This window comes from Haemaphysalis longicornis, unplaced genomic scaffold (assembly GCF_048455015.1).
Source record: "Haemaphysalis longicornis isolate Haplotype H1 unplaced genomic scaffold, Haemaphysalis longicornis Haplotype H1 scaffold_10, whole genome shotgun sequence".
NCBI lineage: Eukaryota > Metazoa > Arthropoda > Arachnida > Ixodida > Ixodidae > Haemaphysalis > Haemaphysalis longicornis.
Window position 1 is genome coordinate 130,429,830 of NW_027526204.1, and position 24,722 is coordinate 130,454,551.

At 50.3% G+C, this 24,722-nt stretch overlaps 1 long non-coding RNA gene across 2 annotated transcripts; it reads left to right on the forward strand.

Annotated features, from left to right (window-relative positions):
* Positions 1-696: 696 nt before the first annotated feature.
* LOC144159338 (uncharacterized) lies at positions 697-3,289 on the forward strand. Of its 2 annotated transcripts, XR_013320278.1 has the most exons (10): positions 697-831; positions 926-1,818; positions 1,877-1,994; positions 2,053-2,170; positions 2,229-2,343; positions 2,402-2,516; positions 2,575-2,692; positions 2,751-2,865; positions 2,924-3,039; positions 3,122-3,289. It is a non-coding gene; the product is annotated as an uncharacterized LOC144159338 (long non-coding RNA). The 2 variants fall into 2 exon arrangements; XR_013320277.1 differs by having other exon boundaries at positions 926-1,994; positions 3,122-3,288.
* The last annotated feature ends 21,433 nt before the right edge of the window (positions 3,290-24,722 follow it).

The window sequence follows — 24,722 nt, forward strand, 5'->3', positions numbered from 1 at the left end:
GAAGAGCACAGACGCCGAGTTCGCGAAGCCGGTTGCCACGGGTTCTAGCGCGCGGTCCAGTTTGGGAGAGATGTGAAAGGCTGCGGACAAAACGATCCGGGTCTGCCAGTCATCGAGAACTTTCAGCGGCAAGTTCGGAAATCTACGTGAGGTGCAACAGCCGGGACTCCGACGAAAGGAGAGGGGCCGCCAGCTCTGGCGTTTCTCCAGCCCTGCACCATTAGTGCAAGCTGCGCCAATTTTTTTATTGGGGCGCTTGATGTGCCTTCGCTTACCATCATCGTAATTTTGTGATACTCGTTGTGTACGTTGGCTTTCCTGCAGTGCGTTTTTTGCGACGAGCGATGTCGTTAGTGAGGCGAAGAAAGCTTCGCTTGGAAAGAAAGATGGCGTCTTTTTTCCCGATTTCGACGACCCCGAAAGGCGGGCCGCATGGGCCAGCGCCGTGCAACCGCCCCAGCCAAAGTCCACTTGCAAGCAACACACGCAGCGCGCAAGCTTGCATTATAGCGGAGCAAAGGTTTATCTTGCGCCGTGACACACCACAAAATGCCTCCTCATGCTTCGCTCACCGCCGGGTCGTGATTTGCAGCGATAACCACGAGCGGAAGGCGAACGTCTTTTTCTGTTGTGTTTTGTTTTACGACAGGCAGAATTTTCTGGAAGCCGGCAATGACATAGGCAATGAATCGAAAGAGGGAAAGAGAAGACGAAAGCTGACCAATAACAGCGCGTGATGGCGCCATGATAGTAATTTTTTTTTAGCGATGCGGCTGCTGCGCAGTTGAGGCTCGGCCACGTAGCTCGGCACACCAGCGGCGGCGACGCACGGTACGTTCCTGGACGTCGCACTGCCTTACGAGTAATTCTTGGTTTGCGCTAATAGGTGTTTCGTTTGTTTGCGATTCTTCGTTTCTTTTTCTAGAGTATCTTGCTGTTGTGTGTGCATTCATCGCTCCCACCCGGCTTTCCGGAACAAGCGTGCCTTTCCGGACTCGCGCTCGGACCTGTGTGTTCTGCTACCGACAGCACTTCGCCGACTTCGCAGTGGTGAGTTCCGTGGCCAAAGGCCTGGGGAGACGTGCGGCGTGCCCATGAAACCGGCTTTCACGTCATTCTTTCGCTATGGCAGGACCTTTGGCCAATTTGAGTTTATTTAACCGAGCGCGCATTTGCCTCGGAGCCGGACGTTTCATCGGCCGTCGCCACACAGGGACTCCGGTTGTCACCAAAGCTTTGCGGTGTGCGTTAGGCCTAGCTTTTGGGACTGCAGCGCAGCGGCGTTATTGAAGCCCTTCGCCGCTGTCTCTAGGCTCGCGGCGGTGTTTAGTTCGGAAGCCTCGTTAAGCCTTGGTGACATTCGGTCTTCCTTTCCGAACGCCGGGGTAACCGAGGTATGCTACGCACTTCGCTCGCGCATGCGCACATCCTCATTACTCAAGGCGTTCGGAATAGTCTCCAAATCCAGCGAGCACCACTGAAGCATGGAACGCAGCTCGGCGGTCCGCGGCACCAAATTGGAGTCGTGGCAAAGGCGAGTAGCGGCTTTTCGTGTCCTCGGTTCCGTTTCAGGTTGACCCCCTTCTTCCCCGACCCTTGTGTCGCGTCTCATTGCGCTTAATTTCACGCAAACATGCACTATGCTTCTAGCTATAGGCAGGCACACGTCTCCATCTGTCCTGTCTAGCTCGAAGACGCGTGTCCTGTATTTAGGTGCATTTTATGAATAAAAGTGGCGTCGCTCGCTGTTCGTCGTCTGTCTCGATTTCCATTTCAGCGTCCTTCCGTTCCCGTCGGACATTCGTGAACCGTCGAAAGGTAAGCAACACTGGGCATGACGGGGGTGCGGTCTGATGTGTTTTCTTCCCTGTCGCAGGACCAGGCTGTGTTCGCGGTGTCCTTCCTACAAATTCGTTGCTGTTCGTAGTCTGTCTTCTCGAGTGGCCTTTCAGCGATCGACCGTCCCACTCTTATCGGCATTCATCACCCAGAAGGTAAGCAACACTGGACATGACGGGGGCGCGGTCTGATGTGTTTTCTTCCCTGTCGCAGGACCAGGCTGTGTTTGCGGTGTCCTTCCTACAACTTCGTTGCTGTTCGTAGTCTGTCTTCTCGAGTGGCCTTCCAGCGATCGACCGTCCCACTCCTATCGGCATTCATCACCCAAAAGGTAAGCAACACTGCGCATGACGGGGACGCGGTCTGATGTGTTTTCTTCCCTGTCGCAGGACCAGGCTGTGTTCGCGGTGTCCTTCCTACAACTTTGTTGCTGTTCGTAGTCTGTCTCGAGTGGCCTTCCAGCGGTCGATCGTCCCACTCCTATCGGTATTCATCACCCAAAAGGTAAGCAACACTGGGCATGACGGGGACGCGGTCTGATGTGTTTTCTTCCCTGTCGCAGGACCAGGCTGTGTTCGCGGTGTCCTTCCTACAACTTTGTTGCTGTTCGTAGTCTGTCTCGAGTGGCCTTCCAGCGGTCGATCGTCCCACTCCTATCGGCATTCATCACCCAAAAGGTAAGCAACACTGGGCATGACGGGGACGCGGTCTGATGTGTTTTCTTCCCTGTCGCAGGACCAGGCTGTGTTTGCGGTGTCCTTCCTACAACTTCGTTGCTGTTCGTAGTCTGTCTTCTCGAGTGGCCTTCCAGCGATCGACCGTCCCACTCCTATCGGCATTCATCACCCAAAAGGTAAGCAACACTGCGCATGACGGGGACGCGGTCTGATGTGTTTTCTTCCCTGTCGCAGGACCAGGCTGTGTTCGCGGTGTCCTTCCTACAACTTTGTTGCTGTTCGTAGTCTGTCTCGAGTGGCCTTCCAGCGGTCGATCGTCCCACTCCTATCGGCATTCATCACCCAAAAGGTAAGCAACACTGGGCATGACGGGGACGCGGTCTGATGTGTTTTCTTCCCTGTCGCAGGACCAGGCTGTGTTCGCGGTGTCCTTCCTACAACTTTGTTGCTGTTCGTAGTCTGTCTCGAGTGGCCTTCCAGCGGTCGACCGTCCCACTCCTATCGGGCATTCGTCACCCAAAAGGTAAGCAACACTGGGCATGACGTGGACGCACAAAGCAACGTTATTACAGCGGCTGTTTTATGTGCTTTCTTTAATGTCGCAGCATTACGCGGTGTCCTGCCTCCAACTTGCATGCCTCTCTGAGGAAGACGTCACCGTCCTGGATTTCCGGCCGTGCCCGGTGTAGGATGCCGTCATACTCTCCGACGGCGTTACTGCCTTCATTGTTAGCAATAAACCCTCTGTCAAGCTCTAGAGCTGCCTTTGTCCTTTGTCACTGTAATGCGCTCGCTGGCAATGTCGGCTTGAGGGCTTCAGTGACCTGTCATTCGTACGCGGTTGGTATTGCATGCCATACTTCCCCGAGCGTAAAGATTGATTACAGAAATATAGAAGGTAGAAATAGACATGATTTTATAGATTGAATAGGTAGAAGCAATAATCATATATGCACGTATTGACCTACAGAAAGAAAAGCAAGAACAATAATGTATAACGACGAGGCCCCGGGGAATGTTTGACTTCGTTTCTTTTCAGGTGCAAACGGGACTTTCTATCCTGTGTCGCAAAAAGTCAAAACTTGGCATCATCGTCCGTTGACTTCCCACTCTGTTTATGCATTTGCTGCCCACGTGTATTCGAGAATGGACGCCTGGCACCTTATCGTCGGTTTGTATTCTCGGCTCTTTTAAATTCGGACGGGGTGTTACGCCGCAAGCCTGGTGCGTGCGAGCTTTCAAATGACCGGCCTAATTTTGTTTCCAGTCTTGAGGCTAGTGATTTTGTCAAAACAATAATGCGTTTCTTTCTGGCCAGTCATTCTTGCTGTGGCCTTCGAGTAAGCTAACCGCCCCAGCTCACCCCCCACTCTCAATATCTATCCCCCCTTCCTGCCCCTGTCTCAACCTACTTTCCTCCTCCCCTCAAATCTTCCACCTGCTGTAATACTCATCCCATCTGCTTTACTTTACCCTTCTACCTATTCCTCTGTTTTCCATCCCTCTTGGACCTCTCTTACATTCCCTCTTTACCCTCCTCCCTTTGCCTCCTCCTCTTCTCATCCCCCCTCAATCTCTCCTTCATACCCCTTCCATCCTCTCGCCATCCTCTCTTTTCCTCATGCCTTCTCTCATATTGCTTCCTTCTCATTCCCCTCATGGCATTTTACTCGTGTCAAATCACATCCTCGAACATAAGATTCCAAAGTCCATCGTCTACACAGATTCTCTAAGTGTTGTGCAGGCATTGTCATCAGGAAGGTCGTCAAAAAACTATGTAATCAATGCTCTTTTAAAGGTCATAATGACTGCATATGCTTCAGATTTAGAAATAACCATATGCTGGGTACCAGGTCACTGTGGGATCCCTGGCAATGAGACCGCTGATCAAATGGCTAGTGCTGCTGCTCTCATGACCACAGTTGACATAACAACAGTACCTTACACCGACCTAAAGACACACATCAGACGACAGCTTCGTAACACATGGCAACTACATTGGAGTCAACAAACAGACAACAAACTACACGTAATAAAACCACAACTGGGACGCTACATAACTGACTCACACAACAGATACACTGAAGTTGCCCTGGCTAGGCTGCGGATAGGCCACACACATGCGACGCACTCCCACCTGCTCACTGGAACTTCGGGACCCACATGTAGCAGGTGTGGAAAGGGCCTATCCGTAGTCCACATACTAATCACATGCAGAGCACTTGACAAAACACGACACAAACATTTCCCTGAATTATACAGACGACACATTCCTTTGCACCCATCATATTTTTTAGCCGACGAACCAATGTTTTCTAGTCAACGTGTTTTTAAGTTTTTAGCTGAGGTAAACTTCCTGCAGCTCTTGTCATATCATGTGTAATCACCCTGGCCCTATACACCAGCCATCTCCATTGTCTTTTGTTTTGCATCACCTTTAGTTTTAGTTACATGTTTTAGTACTTACGGTTTGATGAAAACTCAATAACGTCTTCTTTGGCGCTCTTTGCCCTCGTTGGCCTTGCGCCATAAAACACCAACCATCATCATCATCATTCCCCTCCCTGGGCCCACAACTTTCTGCTACACTGTTTTACCATCTGTCTCTTCGCCTTCTCTCTCTCTCTCTTCCCTCCCCTCTCGCTACACCCATCTTTCCTCCCCCCATTTCCCCCACCACACCCGACCAACTCCTCCCATCATTTCCCCCTATTATTTTCTCTTTCATCTTCTCCCGCCTTGTCTCTATCCCTCTCCAACATTCCCCTTTCTTTGCCCTACCAACCACACTCACCCCACCCGGGTGTGAGTCACGTGACCAAACTGGGACATACTCGAGCAGCCAACTCTTCTTTTTCTTTATAGGTGCACGCTCAATGCTGGGCGGAACTGGCCTGTGTTCTGTTCAAGACTGCAGCACTCCTTTCGGTTGCCAAAGCAAGACGTTGCACCATAACTTTGTGTGTCTCATACTTTCTGTCGCTATTCTTGAAATAAAGTGTTTTCTCGACCCTTGTCTCCTTTCATGGCTTCTGAGCTCGCTGGCTTCGCTGGCTTGAGCCCAGTTGCATGCATGTGTAGGGAAAGAGCCCAGCTCGTGAAGTAATCAATGTTTCTATCCTTAAGAAGATAGGGAACAGAAAAAAATAAATCGAAGTTTAGCGACAGTACCACGTTACATAACATGTATATTACTGGAGGAGCAAATAAAGCTCACCTTAAAGGGGCCATGCAGAAAATAAACCCTTTTTCTTCAGTTTAAAGGAACTCGCATTTGGTAACTCAGCCCTGTTCCAGCTAAGGAAGAAGTGCATTCGAACCCTAAAAGCGCAAGTAATATTAGAAAACTCCAATTTTATGCTAGTGGCCGGCAGGAGTGACGCAATTAAATAGCCGCCAATAAAAACTTCAGCACCTGTTTCAAGTGCACGTTAATTAGCATTCAAGTGATGCGACCAAAAGAAACCACAATTTTTAGGTAAGCACCCTCCAAGCACCCAAACAATATTGATTTGGTGAGGCAATATAAAAAGTACTGGAAAGTGGCTGCTGGCGAAACACTACTGCTGGTTAAAAGACTCGCTGAAGGAGTGCCGAGGGATGGGGACAGCTCGCGCTCTCTCTCAACGGTCCGAAGGAAAACGTACGAAGAATATAGGGCGCACATCGCACCTTCTTATCAGGAAAATCTTTCGTCCAGAAGGGGGGTCGTTTCAAGCAGTTTTTAGCGCAACTTTTTCACTGGAAGATCGCCGACAGAGGGAGAGACTGCTTGCCCTCTCTCTCAATGGTCGGATAGGTTGCACATCGTACCTTCTTATCAGGAAAATCTTTCGTCCAGAAGGGGGGTCGTTTCAAGCAGTTTTAAGCGCAACTTTTTCACTGGAAGATCGCCGACGGAGGGAGAGACTGCTTGCCCTCTCTCTCAATGGTCGGATATGTTGCACATCGCACCTTCTTATCAGGAAAATCTTTCGTCCAAAAGGGGGGTCGTTTCAAGCAGTTTTTAGCGCAACTTTTTCACTGGAAGATCGCCGACGGAGGGAGAGACTGCTTGCCCTCTCTCTCAATGGTCGGATATGTTGCACATCGCACCGTCTTATCAGGAAAATCTTTCGTCCAAAAGGGGGGTCGTTTCAAGCAGTTTTTAGCGCAACTTTTTCACTGGAATTAAGATCGCCGACGGAGGGAGAGACTGCTTGCCCTCTCTCTCAATTGTCGGATAGGTTGCACATCGCACCTTCTTATCAGGAAAATCTTTCGTCCAAAAGGGGGGTCGTTTCAAGCATTTTGTAGCGAAACTTTTTCACTGGAAGATCGCCGAGAGAGGGAGAGACTGCTTGCCCTCTCTCTCAACATAGGTTGCACATCGCACCTTAATTCTTATCAGGAAAATCCTTCGCTTTATTCCTTCCGAGCGTTGAGAGAGAAGGCAAGTTGCCTCTCTTCCTCAGCGCTCTTTCAGTGAAAAAGTTTCGCTAAAAAACGCTTGAAATGACCCCCCTTTTGGCCGAAAGATTTTCCTGATAAGGCGCGCCGCATGGAGCGTACGTATCCTCCGTTTTATTACTTCCGAGCGTTGAGAGAGGGGGAAAGCTGCCTCTCTTCCTCAGCGCTCTTTCAGTGAAAAAGTTTCGCTAAGAAACGCTTGAAATGACCCCCCTTTTGGCCGAAAGATTTTGCTGATAAGGCGCGCCGCATGGAGCGTACGTATCCTCCGTTTTATTCCTGCCGAGCGTTGAGAGAGAGGGCAAGCCGCCTCTCTTCCTCAGCGCTCTTTCAGTGAAAAAGTTTCGCTAAGAAACGCTTGAAACGACCCCCCTTTTGGCCGAAAGATTTTCCTGATAAGGCGCGCCGCATGGAGCGTACGTATCCTCCGTTTTATTCCTTCCGAGCGTTGAGAGAGAGGGAAAGCTGCCTCTCTTCCTCAGCGCTCTTTCAGTGAAAAAGTTTCGCTAAGAAACGCTTGAAATGACCCCCCTTTTGGCCGAAAGATTTTGCTGATAAGGCGCGCCGCATGGAGCGTACGTATCCTCCGTTTTATTACTTCCGAGCGTTGAGAGAGGGGGAAAGCTGCCTCTCTTCCTCAGCGCTCTTTCAGTGAAAAAGTTTCGCTAAGAAACGCTTGAAACGACCCCCCTTTTGGCCGAAAGATTTTCCTGATAAGGCGCGCCGCATGGAGCGTACGTATCCTCCGTTTTATTACTTCCGAGCGTTGAGAGAGGGGGAAAGCTGCCTCTCTTCCTCAGCGCTCTTTCAGTGAAAAAGTTTCGCTAAGAAACGCTTGAAATGACCCCCCTTTTGGCCGAAAGATTTTGCTGATAAGGCGCGCCGCATGGAGCGTACGTATCCTCCGTTTTATTCCTGCCGAGCGTTGAGAGAGAGGGCAAGCCGCCTCTCTTCCTCAGCGCTCTTTCAGTGAAAAAGTTTCGCTAAGAAACGCTTGAAACGACCCCCCTTTTGGCCGACAGATTTTCCTGATAAGGCGCGCCGCATGGAGCGTACGTATCCTCCGTTTTATTCCTTCCGAGCGTTGAGAGAGAGGGCAAGCCGCCTCTCTTCCTCAGCGCTCTTTCAGTGAAAAAGTTTCGCTAAGAAACGCTTGAAACGACCCCCCTTTTGGCTGAAAGATTTTCCTGATAAGGCGCGCCGCATGGAGCGTACGTATCCTCCGTTTTATTCCTGCCGAGCGTTGAGAGAGAGGGCAAGCTACTCTCTTCCTCAGCGCTCTTTCAGTGAAAAAGTTTCGCTAAGAAACGCTTGAAATGACCCCCCTTTTGGCCGAAAGATTTTGCTGATAAGGCGCGCCGCATAGAGCGTACGTATCCTCCGTTTTATTCCTGCCGAGCGTTGAGAGAGAGGGCAAGCTACTCTCTTCCTCAGCGCTCTTTCAGTGAAAAAGTTTCGCTAAGAAACGCTTGAAATGACCCCCCTTTTGGCTGAAAGATTTTCCTGATAAGGCGCGCCGCATAGAGCGTACGTATCCTCCGTTTTATTCCTGCCGAGCGTTGAGAGAGAGGGCAAGCTACTCTCTTCCTCAGCGCTCTTTCAGTGAAAAAGTTTCGCTAAGAAACGCTTGAAATGACCCCCCTTTTGGCTGAAAGATTTTGCTGATAAGGCGCGCCGCATGGAGCGTACGTATCCTCCGTTTTATTCCTGCCGAGCGTTGAGAGAGAGGGCAAGCTACTCTCTTCCTCAGCGCTCTTTCAGTGAAAAAGTTTCGCTAAGAAACGCTTGAAACGACCCCCCTTTTGGCTGAAAGATTTTGCTGATAAGGCGCGCCGCATGGAGCGTACGTATCCTCCGTTTTATTCCTGCCGAGCGTTGAGAGAGAGGGCAAGCTACTCTCTTCCTCAGCGGTCTTTCAGTGAAAAAGTTTCGCTAAGAAACGCTTGAAACGACCCCCCTTTTGGCTGAAAGATTTTGCTGATAAGGCGCGCCGCATGGAGCGTACGTATCCTCCGTTTTATTCCTGCCGAGCGTTGAGAGAGAGGGCAAGCTACTCTCTTCCTCAGCGCTCTTTCAGTGAAAAAGTTTCGCTAAGAAACGCTTGAAATGACCCCCCTTTTGGCCGAAAGATTTTGCTGATAAGGCACGCCGCATAGAGCGTACGTATCCTCCGTTTTATTCCTGCCGAGCGTTGAGAGAGAGGGCAAGCTACTCTCTTCCTCAGCGCTCTTTCAGTGAAAAAGTTTCGCTAAGAAACGCTTGAAATGACCCCCCTTTTGGCTGAAAGATTTTCCTGATAAGGCGCGCCGCATAGAGCGTACGTATCCTCCGTTTTATTCCTGCCGAGCGTTGAGAGAGAGGGCAAGCTACTCTCTTCCTCAGCGCTCTTTCAGTGAAAAAGTTTCGCTAAGAAACGCTTGAAATGACCCCCCTTTTGGCTGAAAGATTTTGCTGATAAGGCGCGCCGCATGGAGCGTACGTATCCTCCGTTTTATTCCTGCCGAGCGTTGAGAGAGAGGGCAAGCTACTCTCTTCCTCAGCGCTCTTTCAGTGAAAAAGTTTCGCTAAGAAACGCTTGAAATGACCCCCCTTTTGGCCGAAAGATTTTCCTGATAAGGCGCGCCGCATGGAGCGTACGTATCCTCCGTTTTATTCCTTCCGAGCGTTGAGAGAGAGGGAAAGCTGCCTCTCTTCCTCAGCGCTCTTTCAGTGAAAAAGTTTCGCTAAGAAACGCTTGAAATGACCCCCCTTTTGGCTGAGATTTTCCTGATAAGGCGCGCCGCATGGAGCGTACGTATCCTCCGTTTTATTCCTGCCGAGCGTTGAGAGAGAGGGCAAGCTACTCTCTTCCTCAGCGCTCTTTCAGTGAAAAAGTTTCGCTAAGAAACGCTTGAAACGACCCCCCTTTTGGCCGAAAGATTTTCCTGATAAGGCGCGCCGCATGGAGCGTACGTATCCTCCGTTTTATTCCTGCCGAGCGTTGAGAGAGAGGGCAAGCTACTCTCTTCCTCAGCGCTCTTTCAGTGAAAAAGTTTCGCTAAGAAACGCTTGAAATGACCCCCCTTTTGGCCGAAAGATTTTGCTGATAAGGCGCGCCGCATGGAGCGTACGTATCCTCCGTTTTATTCCTGCCGAGCGTTGAGAGAGAGGGCAAGCTACTCTCTTCCTCAGCGCTCTTTCAGTGAAAAAGTTTCGCTAAGAAACGCTTGAAACGACCCCCCTTTTGGCTGAAAGATTTTCCTGATAAGGCGCGCCGCATGGAGCGTACGTATCCTCCGTTTTATTCCTTCCGAGCGTTGAGAGAGAGGGAAAGCTGCCTCTCTTCCTCAGCGCTCTTTCAGTGAAAAAGTTTCGCTAAGAAACGCTTGAAATGACCCCCCTTTTGGCCGAAAGATTTTGCTGATAAGGCGCGCCGCATGGAGCGTACGTATCCTCCGTTTTATTCCTGCCGAGCGTTGAGAGAGAGGGCAAGCTACTCTCTTCCTCAGCGGTCTTTCAGTGAAAAAGTTTCGCTAAGAAACGCTTGAAACGACCCCCCTTTTGGCTGAAAGATTTTCCTGATAAGGCGCGCCGCATGGAGCGTACGTATCCTCCGTTTTATTCCTTCCGAGCGTTGAGAGAGAGGGAAAGCTGCCTCTCTTCCTCAGCGCTCTTTCAGTGAAAAAGTTTCGCTAAGAAACGCTTGAAATGACCCCCCTTTTGGCCGAAAGATTTTGCTGATAAGGCGCGCCGCATGGAGCGTACGTATCCTCCGTTTTATTCCTGCCGAGCGTTGAGAGAGAGGGCAAGCTACTCTCTTCCTCAGCGCTCTTTCAGTGAAAAAGTTTCGCTAAGAAACGCTTGAAACGACCCCCCTTTTGGCTGAAAGATTTTCCTGATAAGGCGCGCCGCATGGAGCGTACGTATCCTCCGTTTTATTCCTTCCGAGCGTTGAGAGAGAGGGAAAGCTGCCTCTCTTCCTCAGCGCTCTTTCAGTGAAAAAGTTTCGCTAAGAAACGCTTGAAATGACCCCCCTTTTGGCCGAAAGATTTTGCTGATAAGGCGCGCCGCATGGAGCGTACGTATCCTCCGTTTTATTCCTGCCGAGCGTTGAGAGAGAGGGCAAGCTACTCTCTTCCTCAGCGCTCTTTCAGTGAAAAAGTTTCGCTAAGAAACGCTTGAAACGACCCCCCTTTTGGCTGAAAGATTTTCCTGATAAGGCGCGCCGCATGGAGCGTACGTATCCTCCGTTTTATTCCTTCCGAGCGTTGAGAGAGAGGGAAAGCTGCCTCTCTTCCTCAGCGCTCTTTCAGTGAAAAAGTTTCGCTAAGAAACGCTTGAAATGACCCCCCTTTTGGCCGAAAGATTTTGCTGATAAGGCGCGCCGCATGGAGCGTACGTATCCTCCGTTTTATTCCTGCCGAGCGTTGAGAGAGAGGGCAAGCTACTCTCTTCCTCAGCGCTCTTTCAGTGAAAAAGTTTCGCTAAGAAACGCTTGAAATGACCCCCCTTTTGGCCGAAAGATTTTGCTGATAAGGCGCGCCGCATAGAGCGTACGTATCCTCCGTTTTATTCCTGCCGAGCGTTGAGAGAGAGGGCAAGCTACTCTCTTCCTCAGCGCTCTTTCAGTGAAAAAGTTTCGCTAAGAAACGCTTGAAATGACCCCCCCTTTTGGCCGAAAGATTTTCCTGATAAGGCGCGCCGCATGGAGCGTACGTATCCTCCGTTTTATTCCTGCCGAGCGTTGAGAGAGAGGGCAAGCTGTCTCTCTTCCTCAGCGCTCTTTCAGTGAAAAAGTTTCGCTAAGAAACGCTTGAAATGACCCCCCCTTTTGGCCGAAAGATTTTCCTGATAAGGCGCGCCGCATGGAGCGTACGTATCCTCCGTTTTATTCCTGCCGAGCGTTGAGAGAGAGGGCAAGCTGTCTCTCTTCCTCAGCGCTCTTTCAGTGAAAAAGTTTCGCTAAGAAACGCTTGAAATGACCCCCCCTTTTGGCCGAAAGATTTTCCTGATAAGGCGCGCCGCATGGAGCGTACGTATCCTCCGTTTTATTCCTGCCGAGCGTTGAGAGAGAGGGCAAGCTACTCTCTTCCTCAGCGCTCTTTCAGTGAAAAAGTTTGCTAAGAAACGCTTGAAATGACCCCCCCTTTTGGCCGAAAGATTTTGCTGATAAGGCGCGCCGCATGGAGCGTACGTATCCTCCGTTTTATTCCTGCCGAGCGTTGAGAGAGAGGGCAAGCTGTCTCTCTTCCTCAGCGCTCTTTCAGTGAAAAAGTTTCGCTAAGAAACGCTTGAAATGACCCCCCCTTTTGGCTGAAAGATTTTCCTGATAAGGCGCGCCGCATGGAGCGTACGTATCCTCCGTTTTATTCCTGCCGAGCGTTGAGAGAGAGGGCAAGCTGTCTCTCTTCCTCAGCGCTCTTTCAGTGAAAAAGTTTCGCTAAGAAACGCTTGAAATGACCCCCCCTTTTGGCCGAAAGATTTTCCTGATAAGGCGCGCCGCATGGAGCGTACGTATCCTCCGTTTTATTCCTGCCGAGCGTTGAGAGAGAGGGCAAGCTGTCTCTCTTCCTCAGCGCTCTTTCAGTGAAAAAGTTTCGCTAAGAAACGCTTGAAATGACCCCCCCTTTTGGCCGAAAGATTTTCCTGATAAGGCGCGCCGCATGGAGCGTACGTATCCTCCGTTTTATTCCTGCCGAGCGTTGAGAGAGAGGGCAAGCTGTCTCTCTTCCTCAGCGCTCTTTCAGTGAAAACGTTTCGCTAAGAAACGCTTGAAATGACCCCCCCTTTTGGCCGAAAGATTTTCCTGATAAGGCGCGCCGCATGGAGCGTACGTAACCTCCGTTTTATTCCTGCCGAGCGTTGAGAGAGAGGGCAAGCTACTCTCTTCCTCAGCGCTCTTTCAGTGAAAAAGTTTCGCTAAGAAACGCTTGAAATGACCCCCCCTTTTGGCTGAAAGATTTTCCTGATAAGGCGCGCCGCATGGAGCGTACGTATCCTCCGTTTTATTCCTGCCGAGCGTTGAGAGAGAGGGCAAGCTGTCTCTCTTCCTCAGCGCTCTTTCAGTGAAAAAGTTTCGCTAAGAAACGCTTGAAATGACCCCCCCTTTTGGCCGAAAGATTTTCCTGATAAGGCGCGCCGCATGGAGCGTACGTATCCTCCGTTTTATTCCTGCCGAGCGTTGAGAGAGAGGGCAAGCTGTCTCTCTTCCTCAGCGCTCTTTCAGTGAAAAAGTTTCGCTAAGAAACGCTTGAAATGACCCCCCCTTTTGGCCGAAAGATTTTCCTGATAAGGCGCGCCGCATGGAGCGTACGTATCCTCCGTTTTATTCCTGCCGAGCGTTGAGAGAGAGGGCAAGCTGTCTCTCTTCCTCAGCGCTCTTTCAGTGAAAAAGTTTCGCTAAGAAACGCTTGAAATGACCCCCCCTTTTGGCCGAAAGATTTTCCTGATAAGGCGCGCCGCATGGAGCGTACGTATCCTCCGTTTTATTCCTGCCGAGCGTTGAGAGAGAGGGCAAGCTACTCTCTTCCTCAGCGCTCTTTCAGTGAAAAAGTTTCGCTAAGAAACGCTTGAAATGACCCCCCCTTTTGGCTGAAAGATTTTCCTGATAAGGCGCGCCGCATGGAGCGTACGTATCCTCCGTTTTATTCCTGCCGAGCGTTGAGAGAGAGGGCAAGCTGTCTCTCTTCCTCAGCGCTCTTTCAGTGAAAAAGTTTCGCTAAGAAACGCTTGAAATGACCCCCCCTTTTGGCCGAAAGATTTTCCTGATAAGGCGCGCCGCATGGAGCGTACGTATCCTCCGTTTTATTCCTGCCGAGCGTTGAGAGAGAGGGCAAGCTGTCTCTCTTCCTCAGCGCTCTTTCAGTGAAAAAGTTTCGCTAAGAAACGCTTGAAATGACCCCCCCTTTTGGCTGAAAGATTTTCCTGATAAGGCGCGCCGCATGGAGCGTACGTATCCTCCGTTTTATTCCTGCCGAGCGTTGAGAGAGAGGGCAAGCTGTCTCTCTTCCTCAGCGCTCTTTCAGTGAAAAAGTTTCGCTAAGAAATGCTTGAAATGACCCCCCCTTTTGGCCGAAAGATTTTCCTGATAAGGCGCGCCGCATGGAGCGTACGTATCCTCCGTTTTATTCCTGCCGAGCGTTGAGAGAGAGGGCAAGCTACTCTCTTCCTCAGCGCTCTTTCAGTGAAAAAGTTTCGCTAAGAAACGCTTGAAATGACCCCCCCTTTTGGCCGAAAGATTTTCCTGATAAGGCGCGCCGCATGGAGCGTACGTATCCTCCGTTTTATTCCTGCCGAGCGTTGAGAGAGAGGGCAAGCTGTCTCTCTTCCTCAGCGCTCTTTCAGTGAAAAAGTTTCGCTAAGAAACGCTTGAAATGACCCCCCCTTTTGGCTGAAAGATTTTCCTGATAAGGCGCGCCGCATGGAGCGTACGTATCCTCCGTTTTATTCCTGCCGAGCGTTGAGAGAGAGGGCAAGCTGTCTCTCTTCCTCAGCGCTCTTTCAGTGAAAAAGTTTCGCTAAGAAACGCTTGAAATGACCCCCCCTTTTGGCCGAAAGATTTTCCTGATAAGGCGCGCCGCATGGAGCGTACGTATCCTCCGTTTTATTCCTGCCGAGCGTTGAGAGAGAGGGCAAGCTACTCTCTTCCTCAGCGCTCTTTCAGTGAAAAAGTTTCGCTAAGAAACACTTGAAATGACCCCCCCTTTTGGCCGAAAGATTTTCCTGATAAGGCGCGCCGCATGGAGCGTACGTATCCTCCGTTTTATTCCTGCCGAGCGTTGAGAGAGAGGGCAAGCTGTCTCTCTTCCTCAGCGCTCTTTCAGTGAAAAAGTTTCGCTAAGAAACGCTTGAAATGACCCCCCCTTTTGGCCGAAAGATTTTCCTGATAAGGCGCGCCGCATGGAGCGTACGTATCCTCCGTTTTATTCCTGCCGAGCGTTGAGAGAGAGGGCAAGCTACTCTCTTCCTCAGCGCTCTTTCAGTGAAAAAGTTTCGCTAAGAAACGCTTGAAATGACCCCCCCTTTTGGCCGAAAGATTTTCCTGATAAGGCGCGCCGCATGGAGCGTACGTATCCTCCGTTTTATTCCTGCCGAGCGTTGAGAGAGAGGGCAAGCTACTCTCTTCCTCAGCGCTCTTTCAGTGAAAAAGTTTCGCTAAGAAACGCTTGAAATGACCCCCCCTTTTGGCCGAAAGATTTTCCTGATAAGGCGCGCCGCATGGAGCGTGCGTATCCTCCGTTTTATTCCTGCCGAGCGTTGAGAGAGAGGGCAAGCTGTCTCTCTTCCTCAGCGCTCTTTCAGTGAAAAAGTTTCGCTAAGAAACGCTTGAAATGACCCCCCCTTTTGGCCGAAAGATTTTCCTGATAAGGCGCGCCGCATGGAGCGTACGTATCCTCCGTTTTATTCCTGCCGAGCGTTGAGAGAGAGGGCAAGCTACTCTCTTCCTCAGCGCTCTTTCAGTGAAAAAGTTTCGCTAAGAAACGCTTGAAATGACCCCCCCCTTTTGGCCGAAAGATTTTCCTGATAAGGCGCGCCGCATGGAGCGTACGTATCCTCCGTTTTATTCCTGCCGAGCGTTGAGAGAGAGGGCAAGCTACTCTCTTCCTCAGCGCTCTTTCAGTGAAAAAGTTTCGCTAAGAAACGCTTGAAATGACCCCCCCTTTTGGCCGAAAGATTTTCCTGATAAGGCGCGCCGCATGGAGCGTACGTATCCTCCGTTTTATTCCTGCCGAGCGTTGAGAGAGAGGGCAAGCTGTCTCTCTTCCTCAGCGCTCTTTCAGTGAAAAAGTTTCGCTAAGAAACGCTTGAAATGACCCCCCCTTTTGGCCGAAAGATTTTCCTGATAAGGCGCGCCGCATGGAGCGTACGTATCCTCCGTTTTATTCCTGCCGAGCGTTGAGAGAGAGGGAAAGCTGCCTCTCTTCCTCAGCGCTCTTTCAGTGAAAAAGTTTCGCTAAGAAACGCTTGAAACGACCCCCCTTTTGGCCGAAAGATTTTCCTGATAAGGCGCGCCGCATGGAGCGTACGTATCCTCCGTTTTATTCCTGCCGAGCGTTGAGAGAGAGGGCAAGCTACTCTCTTCCTCAGCGCTCTTTCAGTGAAAAAGTTTCGCTAAGAAACGCTTGAAATGACCCCCCCTTTTGGCCGAAAGATTTTCCTGATAAGGCGCGCCGCATGGAGCGTACGTATCCTCCGTTTTATTCCTGCCGAGCGTTGAGAGAGAGGGCAAGCTACTCTCTTCCTCAGCGCTCTTTCAGTGAAAAAGTTTCGCTAAGAAACGCTTGAAATGACCCCCCCTTTTGGCCGAAAGATTTTCCTGATAAGGCGCGCCGCATGGAGCGTACGTATCCTCCGTTTTATTCCTGCCGAGCGTTGAGAGAGAGGGCAAGCTACTCTCTTCCTCAGCGCTCTTTCAGTGAAAAAGTTTCGCTAAGAAACGCTTGAAATGACCCCCCCTTTTGGCCGAAAGATTTTCCTGATAAGGCGCGCCGCATGGAGCGTACGTATCCTCCGTTTTATTCCTGCCGAGCGTTGAGAGAGAGGGCAAGCTGTCTCTCTTCCTCAGCGCTCTTTCAGTGAAAAAGTTTCGCTAAGAAACGCTTGAAATGACCCCCCCTTTTGGCCGAAAGATTTTCCTGATAAGGCGCGCCGCATGGAGCGTACGTATCCTCCGTTTTATTCCTGCCGAGCGTTGAGAGAGAGGGCAAGCTGTCTCTCTTCCTCAGCGCTCTTTCAGTGAAAAAGTTTCGCTAAGAAACGCTTGAAATGACCCCCCCTTTTGGCCGAAAGATTTTCCTGATAAGGCGCGCCGCATGGAGCGTACGTATCCTCCGTTTTATTCCTGCCGAGCGTTGAGAGAGAGGGCAAGCTACTCTCTTCCTCAGCGCTCTTTCAGTGAAAAAGTTTCGCTAAGAAACGCTTGAAATGACCCCCCCTTTTGGCCGAAAGATTTTCCTGATAAGGCGCGCCGCATGGAGCGTACGTATCCTCCGTTTTATTCCTGCCGAGCGTTGAGAGAGAGGGCAAGCTGTCTCTCTTCCTCAGCGCTCTTTCAGTGAAAAAGTTTCGCTAAGAAACGCTTGAAATGACCCCCCCTTTTGGCTGAAAGATTTTCCTGATAAGGCGCGCCGCATGGAGCGTACGTATCCTCCGTTTTATTCCTGCCGAGCGTTGAGAGAGAGGGCAAGCTGTCTCTCTTCCTCAGCGCTCTTTCAGTGAAAAAGTTTCGCTAAGAAACGCTTGAAATGACCCCCCCTTTTGGCCGAAAGATTTTCCTGATAAGGCGCGCCGCATGGAGCGTACGTATCCTCCGTTTTATTCCTGCCGAGCGTTGAGAGAGAGGGCAAGCTACTCTCTTCCTCAGCGCTCTTTCAGTGAAAAAGTTTCGCTAAGAAACGCTTGAAATGACCCCCCCTTTTGGCCGAAAGATTTTCCTGATAAGGCGCGCCGCATGGAGCGTACGTATCCTCCGTTTTATTCCTGCCGAGCGTTGAGAGAGAGGGCAAGCTACTCTCTTCCTCAGCGCTCTTTCAGTGAAAAAGTTTCGCTAAGAAACGCTTGAAATGACCCCCCCTTTTGGCTGAAAGATTTTCCTGATAAGGCGCGCCGCATGGAGCGTACGTATCCTCCGTTTTATTCCTGCCGAGCGTTGAGAGAGAGGGCAAGCTGTCTCTCTTCCTCAGCGCTCTTTCAGTGAAAAAGTTTCGCTAAGAAACGCTTAAAATGACCCCCCCTTTTGGCCGAAAGATTTTCCTGATAAGGCGCGCCGCATGGAGCGTACGTATCCTCCGTTTTATTCCTGCCGAGCGTTGAGAGAGAGGGCAAGCTGTCTCTCTTCCTCAGCGCTCTTTCAGTGAAAAAGTTTCGCTAAGAAACGCTTGAAATGACCCCCCCTTTTGGCCGAAAGATTTTCCTGATAAGGCGCGCCGCATGGAGCGTACGTATCCTCCGTTTTATTCCTGCCGAGCGTTGAGAGAGAGGGCAAGCTACTCTCTTCCTCAGCGCTCTTTCAGTGAAAAAGTTTCGCTAAGAAACACTTGAAATGACCCCCCCTTTTGGCCGAAAGATTTTCCTGATAAGGCGCGCCGCATGGAGCGTACGTATCCTCCGTTTTATTCCTGCCGAGCGTTGAGAGAGAGGGCAAGCTGTCTCTCTTCCTCAGCGCTCTTTCAGTGAAAAAGTTTCGCTAAGAAACGCTTGAAATGACCCCCCCTTTTGGCCGAAAGATTTTCCTGATAAGGCGCGCCGCATGGAGCGTACGTATCCTCCGTTTTATTCCTGCCGAGCGTTGAGAGAGAGGGCAAGCTACTCTCTTCCTCAGCGCTCTTTCAGTGAAAAAGTTTCGCTAAGAAACGCTTGAAATGACCCCCCCTTTTGGCCGAAAGATTTTCCTGATAAGGCGCGCCGCATGGAGCGTACGTATCCTCCGTTTTATTCCTGCCGAGCGTTGAGAGAGAGGGCAAGCTACTCTCTTCCTCAGCGCTCTTTCAGTGAAAAAGTTTCGCTAAGAAACGCTTGAAATGACCCCCCCTTTTGGCCGAAAGATTTTCCTGATAAGGCGCGCCGCATGGAGCGTGCGTATCCTCCGTTTTATTCCTGCCGAGCGTTGAGAGAGAGGGCAAGCTGTCTCTCTTCCTCAGCGCTCTTTCAGTGAAAAAGTTTCGCTAAGAAACGCTTGAAATGACCCCCCCTTTTGGCCGAAAGATTTTCCTGATAAGGCGCGCCGCATGGAGCGTACGTATCCTCCGTTTTATTCCTGCCGAGCGTTGAGAGAGAGGGCAAGCTACTCTCTTCCTCAGCGCTCTTTCAGTGAAAAAGTTTCGCTAAGAAACGCTTGAAATGACCCCCCCCTTTTGGCCGAAAGATTTTCCTGATAAGGCGCGCCGCATGGAGCGTACGTATCCTCCGTTTTATTCCTGCCGAGCGTTGAGAGAGAGGGCAAGCTACTCTCTTCCTCAGCGCTCTTTCAGTGAAAAAGTTTCGCTAAGAAACGCTTGAAATGACCCCCCCTTTTGGCCGAAAGATTTTCCTGATAAGGCGCGCCGCATGGAGCGTACGTATCCTCCGTTTTATTCCTGCCGAGCGTTGAGAGAGAGGGCAAGCTGTCTCTCTTCCTCAGCGCTCTTTCAGTGAAAAAGTTTCGCTAAGAAACGCTTGAAATGACCCCCCCTTTTGGCCGAAAGATTTTCCTGATAAGGCGCGCCGCATGGAGCGTACGTATCCTCCGTTTTATTCCTGCCGAGCGTTGAGAGAGAGGGAAAGCTGCCTCTCTTCCTCAGCGCTCTTTCAGTGAAAAAGTTTCGCTAAGAAACGCTTGAAACGACCCCCCTTTTGGCCGAAAGATTTTCCTGATAAGGCGCGCCGCATGGAGCGTACGTATCCTCCGTTTTATTCCTGCCGAGCGTTGAGAGAGAGGGCAAGCTACTCTCTTCCTCAGCGCTCTTTCAGTGAAAAAGTTTCGCTAAGAAACGCTTGAAATGACCCCCCCTTTTGGCCGAAAGATTTTCCTGATAAGGCGCGCCGCATGGAGCGTACGTATCCTCCGTTTTATTCCTGCCGAGCGTTGAGAGAGAGGGCAAGCTACTCTCTTCCTCAGCGCTCTTTCAGTGAAAAAGTTTCGCTAAGAAACGCTTGAAATGACCCCCCCTTTTGGCCGAAAGATTTTCCTGATAAGGCGCGCCGCATGGAGCGTACGTATCCTCCGTTTTATTCCTGCCGAGCGTTGAGAGAGAGGGCAAGCTACTCTCTTCCTCAGCGCTCTTTCAGTGAAAAAGTTTCGCTAAGAAACGCTTGAAATGACCCCCCCTTTTGGCCGAAAGATTTTCCTGATAAGGCGCGCCGCATGGAGCGTACGTATCCTCCGTTTTATTCCTGCCGAGCGTTGAGAGAGAGGGCAAGCTGTCTCTCTTCCTCAGCGCTCTTTCAGTGAAAAAGTTTCGCTAAGAAACGCTTGAAATGACCCCCCCTTTTGGCCGAAAGATTTTCCTGATAAGGCGCGCCGCATGGAGCGTACGTATCCTCCGTTTTATTCCTGCCGAGCGTTGAGAGAGAGGGCAAGCTGTCTCTCTTCCTCAGCGCTCTTTCAGTGAAAAAGTTTCGCTAAGAAACGCTTGAAATGACCCCCCCTTTTGGCCGAAAGATTTTCCTGATAAGGCGCGCCGCATGGAGCGTACGTATCCTCCGTTTTATTCCTGCCGAGCGTTGAGAGAGAGGGCAAGCTACTCTCTTCCTCAGCGCTCTTTCAGTGAAAAAGTTTCGCTAAGAAACGCTTGAAATGACCCCCCCTTTTGGCCGAAAGATTTTCCTGATAAGGCGCGCCGCATGGAGCGTACGTATCCTCCGTTTTATTCCTGCCGAGCGTTGAGAGAGAGGGCAAGCTGTCTCTCTTCCTCAGCGCTCTTTCAGTGAAAAAGTTTCGCTAAGAAACGCTTGAAATGACCCCCCCTTTTGGCTGAAAGATTTTCCTGATAAGGCGCGCCGCATGGAGCGTACGTATCCTCCGTTTTATTCCTGCCGAGCGTTGAGAGAGAGGGCAAGCTGTCTCTCTTCCTCAGCGCTCTTTCAGTGAAAAAGTTTCGCTAAGAAACGCTTGAAATGACCCCCCCTTTTGGCCGAAAGATTTTCCTGATAAGGCGCGCCGCATGGAGCGTACGTATCCTCCGTTTTATTCCTGCCGAGCGTTGAGAGAGAGGGCAAGCTACTCTCTTCCTCAGCGCTCTTTCAGTGAAAAAGTTTCGCTAAGAAACGCTTGAAATGACCCCCCCTTTTGGCCGAAAGATTTTCCTGATAAGGCGCGCCGCATGGAGCGTACGTATCCTCCGTTTTATTCCTGCCGAGCGTTGAGAGAGAGGGCAAGCTACTCTCTTCCTCAGCGCTCTTTCAGTGAAAAAGTTTCGCTAAGAAACGCTTGAAATGACCCCCCCTTTTGGCTGAAAGATTTTCCTGATAAGGCGCGCCGCATGGAGCGTACGTATCCTCCGTTTTATTCCTGCCGAGCGTTGAGAGAGAGGGCAAGCTGTCTCTCTTCCTCAGCGCTCTTTCAGTGAAAAAGTTTCGCTAAGAAACGCTTAAAATGACCCCCCCTTTTGGCCGAAAGATTTTCCTGATAAGGCGCGCCGCATGGAGCGTACGTATCCTCCGTTTTATTCCTGCCGAGCGTTGAGAGAGAGGGCAAGCTGTCTCTCTTCCTCAGCGCTCTTTCAGTGAAAAAGTTTCGCTAAGAAACGCTTGAAATGACCCCCCCTTTTGGCCGAAAGATTTTCCTGATAAGGCGCGCCGCATGGAGCGTACGTATCCTCCGTTTTATTCCTGCCGAGCGTTGAGAGAGAGGGCAAGCTGTCTCTCTTCCTCAGCGCTCTTTCAGTGAAAAAGTTTCGCTAAGAAACGCTTGAAATGACCCCCCCTTTTGGCCGAAAGATTTTCCTGATAAGGCGCGCCGCATGGAGCGTACGTATCCTCCGTTTTATTCCTGCCGAGCGTTGAGAGAGAGGGCAAGCTACTCTCTTCCTCAGCGCTCTTTCAGTGAAAAAGTTTCGCTAAGAAACGCTTGAAATGACCCCCCCTTTTGGCTGAAAGATTTTCCTGATAAGGCGCGCCGCATGGAGCGTACGTATCCTCCGTTTTATTCCTGCCGAGCGTTGAGAGAGAGGGCAAGCTGTCTCTCTTCCTCAGCGCTCTTTCAGTGAAAAAGTTTCGCTAAGAAACGCTTGAAATGACCCCCCCTTTTGGCCGAAAGATTTTCCTGATAAGGCGCGCCGCATGGAGCGTACGTATCCTCCGTTTTATTCCTGCCGAGCGTTGAGAGAGAGGGCAAGCTGTCTCTCTTCCTCAGCGCTCTTTCAGTGAAAAAGTTTCGCTAAGAAACGCTTGAAATGACCCCCCCTTTTGGCTGAAAGATTTTCCTGATAAGGCGCGCCGCATGGAGCGTACGTATCCTCCGTTTTATTCCTGCCGAGCGTTGAGAGAGAGGGCAAGCTGTCTCTCTTCCTCAGCGCTCTTTCAGTGAAAAAGTTTCGCTAAGAAACGCTTGAAATGACCCCCCCTTTTGGCCGAAAGATTTTCCTGATAAGGCGCGCCGCATGGAGCGTACGTATCCTCCGTTTTATTCCTGCCGAGCGTTGAGAGAGAGGGCAAGCTACTCTCTTCCTCAGCGCTCTTTCAGTGAAAAAGTTTCGCTAAGAAACGCTTGAAATGACCCCCCCTTTTGGCCGAAAGATTTTCCTGATAAGGCGCGCCGCATGGAGCGTACGTATCCTCCGTTTTATTCCTGCCGAGCGTTGAGAGAGAGGGCAAGCTACTCTCTTCCTCAGCGCTCTTTCAGTGAAAAAGTTTCGCTAAGAAACGCTTGAAATGACCCCCCCTTTTGGCCGAAAGATTTTCCTGATAAGGCGCGCCGCATGGAGCGTACGTATCCTCCGTTTTATTCCTGCCGAGCGTTGAGAGAGAGGGCAAGCTACTCTCTTCCTCAGCGCTCTTTCAGTGAAAAAGTTTCGCTAAGAAACGCTTGAAATGACCCCCCCTTTTGGCTGAAAGATTTTCCTGATAAGGCGCGCCGCATGGAGTGTATCCTCCTTATGTTTTCTTCTGAGTAGATGATGCAGTTTTTCCCTCTCTGCCGGTTATAGCTCGCGAGTATGGCGAACGAGTGGCGCAGTCTTTCTAGAGGCTAGCTTTTTTTTTTCTTTTGAGAATGTGCTCCCAAACTCAACCCCTCACCTCAATTCCAACCGTAGTTCTGGGTGGCCCGGCTGACCAGTTCTTACCTTTCTACCAGCGAGACCTGGTGACCAGGACCCAGATGGCTACCGAGGACCTCGGTATTCCAAGAGGGTGGGTGGCTTTCTCTGTAAGGCTGTTGGTCTCTCAGCTGTCTTTTGTCATCAACACAATGGCTGTTATGAATAAACATTGAATCTTTCATGCTGATACTTAAGGCATTTATACAGGTTGTGTCTATCGCTCACCTGACAGAGGAACAGTTTTGCAGTTTCTATCGACCAAAATGAAAGTTAAAGGGACAGACAACCGATTTTTGTCGCGTATATGTTCTCTAGCTCATATGAAAGCCAGCGTTTTATATAGCCCGATAACCACAAGCAATTTCTAAACAAACTGGCGGAAATAATTTTAATTTGGCAGCAAACTTCCTGAAATCGGAAGTGTGGCGGTTCGTAGTGTCGAAACTTGACACTACAATATGTGTCCCTGTCACGTGACCTGCAAACCTAGCAGCTACTGCAACTGCTGAAACGTTTATTTACGTATTAAAAACCTTTTAAGACAAGTATTTGTACAAGCTTAAATAGTATATCTATTTCTAAACATTACTTTGAAAATTCTAAAGACACGCCGCCCGCTGCCGCTGGGTTGCTCTCAGTGTGGCTAACTGAGCCACCATGCCCAGAATCAAGGGCAGCGTTCAGTAAACAGACCCAGCGAAGGAGCTTTGACGATTCTGTCTGAGTCAGGGGCGTTTGTTCTGCCAAAAATATTTGATTTCAGTCTCCAAATACGCCAACGGCAGCTTAAAAAAAAAAAAAAAAAAAAACGTCGCGCCCGGGGAGAATCGAACTTCCCGCCTCCACAACGTGAAGCCAGATTCTACCTATCGTTTATCACAACAGATGGCGCATTCGTGCAAAATAGACCCTTGCAGTAAAAAAAAAACACATAAAGGAACAGGAAAGCCTGCGATTCAAAGTTTTTTAGCTGGGAACAAGTTTTTAAATATCGTTTTTTATTTCGCATACAGACAAAAGTATGTTGCCGAGCTACTCTATGTCATGGTTGCCAGCATTAGTTTTCGGAGGGACACATACGGCTCGTAGATCAAAAATTCGATTTAAAAAGTTCTAGAGCGTTATCAGCAAAACCGTTTCTCGTCAAGGTGCTTTAAGTGATGCCCTTTCATTTGGGATAGAGAATATATACTCGACAAAAATCGGTTGTCTGTCCCTTTAAATTTCCGACAGTTGCAGTGCACGTCTGAAGAAATTATTGGTTGGCTTGAATTCTAAAGCATAAGAATTACGGAGGTTGCCTGAAACTTCTGAAGAATATGACGGCAACAACCTAGCTTGACCTGCGTTGATCTTTCCGCTGAACACAGCGTTGCAACCGTCATCACTTGACCAGCCCTGTGGACAGCACCCTCCGTAGCTCGTTCCACTCACTTGCCATCGCCAGGAGCCACTAGTCCGGTCGCCCTTCCCCACACCGAGTCATTTCAACTCACCTGAGCTCTGGAGACACACCTTGTCCAGTCCATACCTGTCTGCCGAGCTTCAACTGGTCGAGCAAGCTGTTGCGGCTGGCAAGGCATACATGGTCCTTCACTGAGGATTCCACTTTCTGAAGGCTCCTTCAAGGTTCACCGACAACAAAGATGCGTATTCCTCTTCCTCCTTTCCGCTCATTGCCATCATCGTTCAAGCCGGATCCCACTGCCCGTGCGGCAGCAGCTTATACCCCCATTGGTGCTGCTGTTTCCCTTCTTCTCGGCACACTGCATTGCCCTTAGAAGGCCAAGTTGCATGCTATTCCTAGGGTACCCGCAGTGGAAAGCCTCACATATTTAAGTTGCCCTGGGAGCTTCCCAAGTTTTAAGCATGTCAGGCTTCCCATGTTACTGAGCTTAATGAGCAGCCCACGAAACTCATTGCTTGCGGGACACTTAACCAGGCCCAAATTTCCTTTAAGGCGCCTTTCATTTCCATTACACGCCAACGGAAGTGTCGCAGAGACACAACTGGCTGGCACAAAAACAGACAACGCACCAGA